A 7500-nucleotide genomic window follows, 5' to 3' on the forward strand; every position below is an offset into this window, starting at 1 on the left:
TGTGTGAATGATATTTTAGCGCAGCACGAAGGCTTGGTATATAGGTAGATAGTAATCTATAACCACAGTAATCATTGTAATTGTCCATTGGTGTTCCACATATAATGGAAAATGAATCACAGTTAATGAGTGGGACAAGAAGTGGAGAGGTTTGTTAAGGGCGGAGGGGGTCCACATGCGGCCCAAGATCCACCGGAGAAGGTGTACATAATATTTTAGAATGTATATCAAACATCATCTATTCTACCTTACTCTCTTCTATAACCCAGGCCTTCCATCCCCCTTCCCTCCCCAGATCTTCGTCTCCGTCAACCCACCTGCAGCCCCACATTTCCGTATCACAGTTTTTCCTCTAACTTTTATGGAGCTCGGACCCGTCCCCTGACCTCCGCCCCCCTTCCCCTCCAGTGTCCCAAACCCAATCCGTTTCCTAGTTCCCACTTGGAACGAGTTTTGTTCTTCATCGCAGGAGACCGGCTCCCCCTTCCCCCCTCCCCCTTCCCCCCTCCCCTTCCCCCTTCCCTACCCCCTACCCCCTTTCCCCTACCCCCCCCCGTCTCCCCCTGAAGGTTGGAGAGAAGGGGGAAGTGTTGATCTTTTTAGAACAGCGGTTCATATTTATTTATTTATTCATTTGTTTCGTATTCTTTTTATGTTATACTTCATAGTCATGACCAAAAGTATTCCGCATCTTATATATCGGATATTGAGTGATTAGGTACTTCAATATTACCTCTACGTACCAGAGCCACGCAGTAATCCTCTATGGTTGGAGACTAAACCACTTAGAGAAAAATGCTGATCACTATTATAATCAACTAAATCTCCTTCCTGCTACCATAGATAAATCTCTCCTCTAATACCTCTATAAATCCGCCTCCTCGCTGTATTATTGGCCCCAAAGATAAAAATGGTTGTGTGTCATTGTGACAAATGGATCAAGCTCCACCGTAAGGACTCGAATCTTTGCATATGCGGATTAGGCTTTATAAAAAGCAGTCATTAATGCAAAGGTTCGAATCCTTGTGATGGAGTTTGTTAATAGAAAAAATAATTACAATTATCGGCAACGAAATGCGAATTTTGTGCAGTGATAAAGTTTCCCCCAATGACCGATTTTGCTTTTTCACGAGTACTTAGCAAATTACAATATATTTTTTTCAAGTTTTGCTTCAGCAAAAATACCTGAATAAAGTCGTCTGGTATTAGCCAGAAAACAAATATAAATATGCCATAATAGACGTGTTTATAGATTATTTTTCGGGTGATGTATTTGTATTATTGCCAACAGTTTGCACTTCTTTCCTTGAGAGTAATATTGTACTAAAGAGTTGGAATCATGGACGTTGTAGTGAAGGAGAGAGTTGAGAAATTTAGAAATGAGTGACAGGAGGTACTAAAAGAGGCTTAGCCTTTTTTTTTTTTTTTTTTTTTTCGAGTCGGAGGTTGGGAAATTAATATAAGAATACTGTATTTAAATAAATAAATACGTCCTCTGCATAGACTGTTATGTAGTTGACATCTGATAACCAGGCATCACCTTTATAGATTTCGTTCTGGTTAATGTATGTACGAGGCGTGATTGAAATATTACACTGGAGCTGTTTAGGGCCACAGTAACACCGTGCTACAACGGCGCAACGGCACACTTCTAGCTCGTGTTCAGACAAGTCGTGAGGAACTTGAGAGAGCAAAGCTTATTCAGCAAAGTCGTGTGTTACACGTTACAAATTACTTTTCCTTTTTTTTCAGGAACGCAGTGGTTAGGCCCAATTGTTTTCGTATAAAACTCCCGAACTTGAACAACGGAGATAAGCGAGGCGTCGTTGATGACAAAGTTTATCTGCTTATTGTGACGAATAAAGTTCTATTTGGAACTTCGGGTTGGATTTTTCAGGACGATGGCGTGCATTATAGATTCTGATATGTCTAAGGACAGAGGCGTATTATATGGATAAGGCGTCTGGAGGAAGTCGTGGTCGAGAACTTCATCGGCCTTTGAGTCATAAATTTCTGATTTCATTCGGTTATGCTTTTAATCCTTTCGTTGCGTGCGTGCCTAACTCAAAGATTCAAATCCGTCAGCACAGCCGATTTGAATCTCCGAGGCTGAAGAGGTCACCCGTCCTGTCCAGAATGGAGTACCAAAGAGGAGCATTGCTAGTTCCAGGGTGTAACCACAACACTAGAACATCACTGCGGCAGATAGTACTAGGTTGCATGGTACTAGTAGACGGTCAACTGCCTCACCTGACTCAAAATTGTCAAAGTCATTTCTTTATTGATTATATAAAACATAAACAGTCAAGACCCCATATCGGGGAAGAAAGATGGAGGATGGATACAGAACCTCACAACGACGTATAACAACAACAGGAGATCCCACTAGATCCACTAGATAAGACGACGCGCTCAGTCTTTTGCTCTGAACGGGAACCCATTTATTATTACTATTTATTTATTTATTTATTTATCTATTTATTTATTTATTTATTTATTTATTTATTTATTTATTTATTTATTTATTTATTTATTTATTTATTTATTTATTTATTTATTTATCTATCTATCTATCTATCTATCTATTTACTTTAGCTAGAGGGTAGACTTTAGCCAGAGTGGGGTTACGACCGATTAAGATCCTTTTTTGTATTAGGTCTACCACTCATCTGAATGAGATTGCTCATTATAAAACAAATATCTAAAGAATGCATCGTCACTCTACTCTGAATGAATTTTCATCAGCTATTGTTTTCGGGAGAATAAACTTTATTTACAACACCACAGTCTTCATTGATAATTAATATATTAAAATTACGACAAAAAAATCTTGTGTGTTGAGTTCAGTATGTTAGCTTCTTAAAAAAAGAAGAAAAAAAAATCGGCTGTTTGGTGATTCCAAAAACGAGAGATTTTAACTGGAGCTTTTTTGGCCGCAGTTGTCTGAGATTCAGAAAATATTGTACCATTGTGCCCTAGGTTTGCATCGTTTTAAATAAAATTAATTTAGATTTTTCATACATGAGAAAATTTTGATTTGAAAATTGTATGATTTGAAAAGCGGGTACCCAGTTGTGGAAAACTGGCCTGGGGTTTCTCTGTCTTTGCTTCCGTCCGGACAACGACCACCCACTTGCTGGTCAGGCCAGCAGCAACCAGACCTACAGTATATTGATTCAATGCCAAGTGCAAACACACTCACGTACTTGATCTGGAAACTCAAACTGATCGACAGTTGGTACTGAATCGCGGAACTAATAAATAATAAGTGATACTGTGGGCATTGAACATTTGTAAACAAGTCCTGTTTTGGCTTCTTATTTCCATGCAAAATCATTGACTTAAGATCCCATGCACTATATTCAAAATATGTTAATTTATATATACATTTATTCATGTTTCTATTTATTTACTTACCCAGAATTACAATAATTTGTCCGTTCAGTAATATACCTATTCATTTATTTGTTTTTATAATTTATTATCTTATTTCTTGGGTCTTGTTTGAAAGGATACATCATCCAGTATCGAAAAAAGTTCCCGTCAATATTAGTAATAAAGTCTATATATACGGAAAATGCGGAACCAAAATAACGAGGCGACTGGGAATGGCTCACGGTGTCTTACTGTTCGGCGACGCTGTTGCAGCTAAGGCAAAGTCTCCTTTATGAGTCATCATATTCGAAAGGTTGTAATAGCATTTTAACAAGGGGGAGATAGTGGTCATCTTTATATAACAATTTTGCTATCAGCAAATTTTCATCAAGCTAATTGAGCTTCTCCAAATCCTGGCCGCACACGGCACCCTTGCATACTGTGACACCGGCATTAGACCCACGAGGAGGTAAGACTTCGTACAAGGGAACTAGGTTGTGTGTGTTCAGTATTTCATTGATCTAATTCTTAGTTCATGGATGTGAGGTCTAGACCATGTCTACATGACTTTGTCATTGAAGCAGGGTTATTCAGTATTAAAAAAGCAACTGTGTCATACAACAGGAAACGGTCGATGTTGTTTTTTTTTATTTAACTTATTACGCATTAGCGTCATACAGTGGGGGAGGTTTTCATAATGAATGTAGGAAGGCAACTGGTATGCACATGCTTACACACGTACACATACATTTATATACACATACAAATACATGGGTTGCAGGTAACATATACGACACTGGGTATTGTACATTCATTCAAAGGGGAATAAGACTGAGATGTCACGCAGGGCATCAGGTATTATGAGAACCCACCAAAGCGGGGGTAACGGACAAGTATTTCATCTAATCTATTTTGTGATAGGAGATGACGACAGATTGCATCTAATGGTAGTCCCTGGGGTATTAGATGTTTTACAGTGGGGCACGCTAGGCAGTAGTGCTCGATGGTGTTGGCTAGTGGAGCGTGGCATAGGCGACATTCTCTGAATACAGGCTCGCCCTCCACCCCGGCGACCTGCCACGGTGGACGGTAGCCTAGCCGCAGTCGGGCTGAGACAACATTGTGGCGACGAATCATAAGTCCCTTGCGGCGGTACTTGTATTTGTGGCGGCATACGGATTCGTAGTGGGTGATGGTGACACTGAAGGGTCTCTCGGTGTCCCGTCGACGTTGCTCAGGCAGAAGTGCAGCGGAGCGGACCCTATTGAGGTAACATAGCAGGGAGAGAGGTCGTCCATCACCACGACGGGGGAGTCGGCAGGCTTCTTTTGCTAGGCGGTCTACTTTGGTGTTGTGGTGCAAACCTACATGAGATGGAATCCAAATAAATTTAATGCAGAGATTACGGATAGTTAGTAGGGATAGAAAGGAAAGGATTTGTTGTACAACAGAATGGTGAGTGGGATGAATAGCGTTGAGGGATTGCAGTGCAGGCTTAGAGTCACATATAATGACAGCATTAACTCCTCTTTGGCAAACGAGACTGATAGCATCTAAGATGGCGTATAGTTCACACAACGTGGAGCTGGAGTGATCTCTGAGTGGACGGCCGAACCAGCCCTCAGGAGGCGGCGGTAGGTCAGGTGAGTAGACTGCTCCTCCAGCTGCACCATCCGATTGTAGTGACCCGTCAGTGTAGAGGCGATGCGGAGCAGTGATGGAGGATGTTACCTGGGTAACATGTTCCAAGGCTAGCTGTAGTTGTAGAGGAGGTGGGTCACATTTTGCTGTAGGAGTGAAGCTAACCACAGGCGATGGTAGCGTCCACGGGGGAGGGCCTGGGGGTATGTCAGCTACTGGTACTTGTAAATCTAGGCTGCGAATGAAGGAGGAGATAGACTTTATAAGACGGCGACCGGGGGGCATGAGGCGGGGGACGGGCGGAGCGGGGCCGAGAGAATCTCTGACCAGTGCTGTGAAGTGCGGTGAGATGTGGGGAAAGTGTATACACTTAACTGTGAGGCAGGTGACATTAGAATAAATCCTCTCAACTAGGGATGGAAGCCGTAATTCCCGTTGCATGTTGACAATTCTGGTAGTCATTGGGCAACCGAGAATGATTCTCATGGCTTTATTCTGAAAAATCTCCAGTGGCTCTAAAGCATATCGAGGAAGTTGAATTAAGGCCACGGGGATGGAGATACCGGAAGAGTTGTTGGTGAGCCACTGGAGAGGCCGGAGCCGACGTTGGAGACGATCTAGCAATTCACGAATTACGGGATGGGATTGACGCCGGGCAGAATGAGTTTCCGAGATTTGTACTGGTGCACCAAGGTAGCAGTACTGGGAGCTTAGTGGGATGATGCAGTCTCCAATCATGAACTCTGGCAGCGTGGCAGGAGGGCGGTAGGAAAAAATTCTGCTCTTCTGTGGGGAAGCAACAAGGCCACAGTTAGCAGAAGCTTGGGAGAGAGAAGTAAGAAAGAGTTGTAGGTGTGTTGGGGAGGTAGAGTGAATACATAGATCATCTGCATAGCATGTAATTGTGACCTCAGGAATAGTGGGCAAAGACGTGAGGAGACGATGCATAAGTATATTAAAGAGAAATGGACTTAGTACCCCTCCTTGAGGAGTGCCGAGATGAAAATCCCGTGAGGAGCTGTAGGCACCGCTAAAGAAGACACGGGAGGTCCGGTTACTGAGGTAGCCCTTAATCCATCGTAGTAATTTACCCTTAATTCCAAAGTCAATTAATTGATCTAAAGTAACGTCTCGGTTTGCTATATCAAATGCACTTTTTAGATCTATAAATGCCACAACACTGTCACGGGAGAGGCGAGAATATAAGTCGACGAGTCAGAGATGGGTTCTGCGTTGGGGTAGAAAGCCGAAGAGACGTGGATAAAGTCGATCTTGTAGTTGGTACATCAGTCGGGTGAGCAATATTCATTCCATTACTTTGCAGAAGCAGGATGTAAGGGAGATGGGCCTGAACTTTGCTGTACCGGGCTTGGGTCTGGGGATTATTGTACTCGTGGTCCAGGCATGTGGGATATATCCATCTCGTTGACACATATTGTAGAGGCGAAGGAGGGGGTTACCGGGTACACGGTGCAGTAATCGTAGCACATTGTAGGTAATGCCATCATCCCCAGGGGACGTGGCTTTACCTCTCAAGAGAGCACGTCGTAGTTCATCTTCAGTGATTGGTATATTTTCTTCATCATCCTCTTGCAGCAGAGCATGTACTAAGCGGAGTCCACGAGCAAAAGCACCGGAGGAGAGGGCATCCTGGACGGGGGTAGGTAGGTTGGCAGGGTTGGACTGGTTTGACCACGTGTCGATGAGCTGTTCGGCAAATACGGTGGGGGAATGATGACGGGCAGTAGCAGGAGTCTTCTTAATTACCCTGCGAATAAGGTGCCACATGGAGGCTACACTAGTTTGGTGATTAATTCTGTCCGTGAATCTCTTCCAGGAGTCAGTACTTACACATTCTAGGAGGGTTGTCAAATCGTCTCTGGATTGCTGGTAACGATGAAGTAGTTCAGGAGATGGGTTAGTTTGGAACATGAGTTCAACGCGCTCCGCTTCTTTCTGTGCGTCCTGAAGTCGGGTGTCTAGGTACCACGAGTGAGGAGGAGGGCGACGTTGGAGGTGGGGTCGTGATACGTAAAGCCTGTAAAAGTCGTGGGTGGCGGAGACAAGGCTATTGTATAACTGGTCGGGGGAGGAACAGTCTAAGGTAGGTAGTATGCAGGTCATGTATGAAATGTACGTCGGGCAGTATTTGGGGGGTATGGTGAGGCGTAGGCGTGTGATAGGGGGTGTAGGTATCGTAGGAAGAGAATAGTGGAAGAGAAGAGCAATATGGTCTGAGAATAATGCAGGTACTGAGGAGCACTGGATGCGGGATGATACAAAGCCAGAGGTGAGGACGTGGTCCAGGGTGCCTCCCCGGGAGTGTGTGGCGCCACCTGTGTCCCAGCGGGTCAGATGATGTTGTCGGATGAAGGATAGTAGGTGAACACCAGGGCGGTTAGTGGTGCCAGGACGATCTCCCAATGCAGGATGTCGAGCATTGAAATCCCCTGCGTATATTATACCTTTTATCGTAGGTGGTGG

The sequence above is a fragment of the Oratosquilla oratoria genome, chromosome 6 (assembly GCF_046742065.1).
Source record: "Oratosquilla oratoria isolate Oo_2021 chromosome 6, ASM4674206v1, whole genome shotgun sequence".
Classification (NCBI taxonomy): domain Eukaryota; kingdom Metazoa; phylum Arthropoda; class Malacostraca; order Stomatopoda; family Squillidae; genus Oratosquilla; species Oratosquilla oratoria.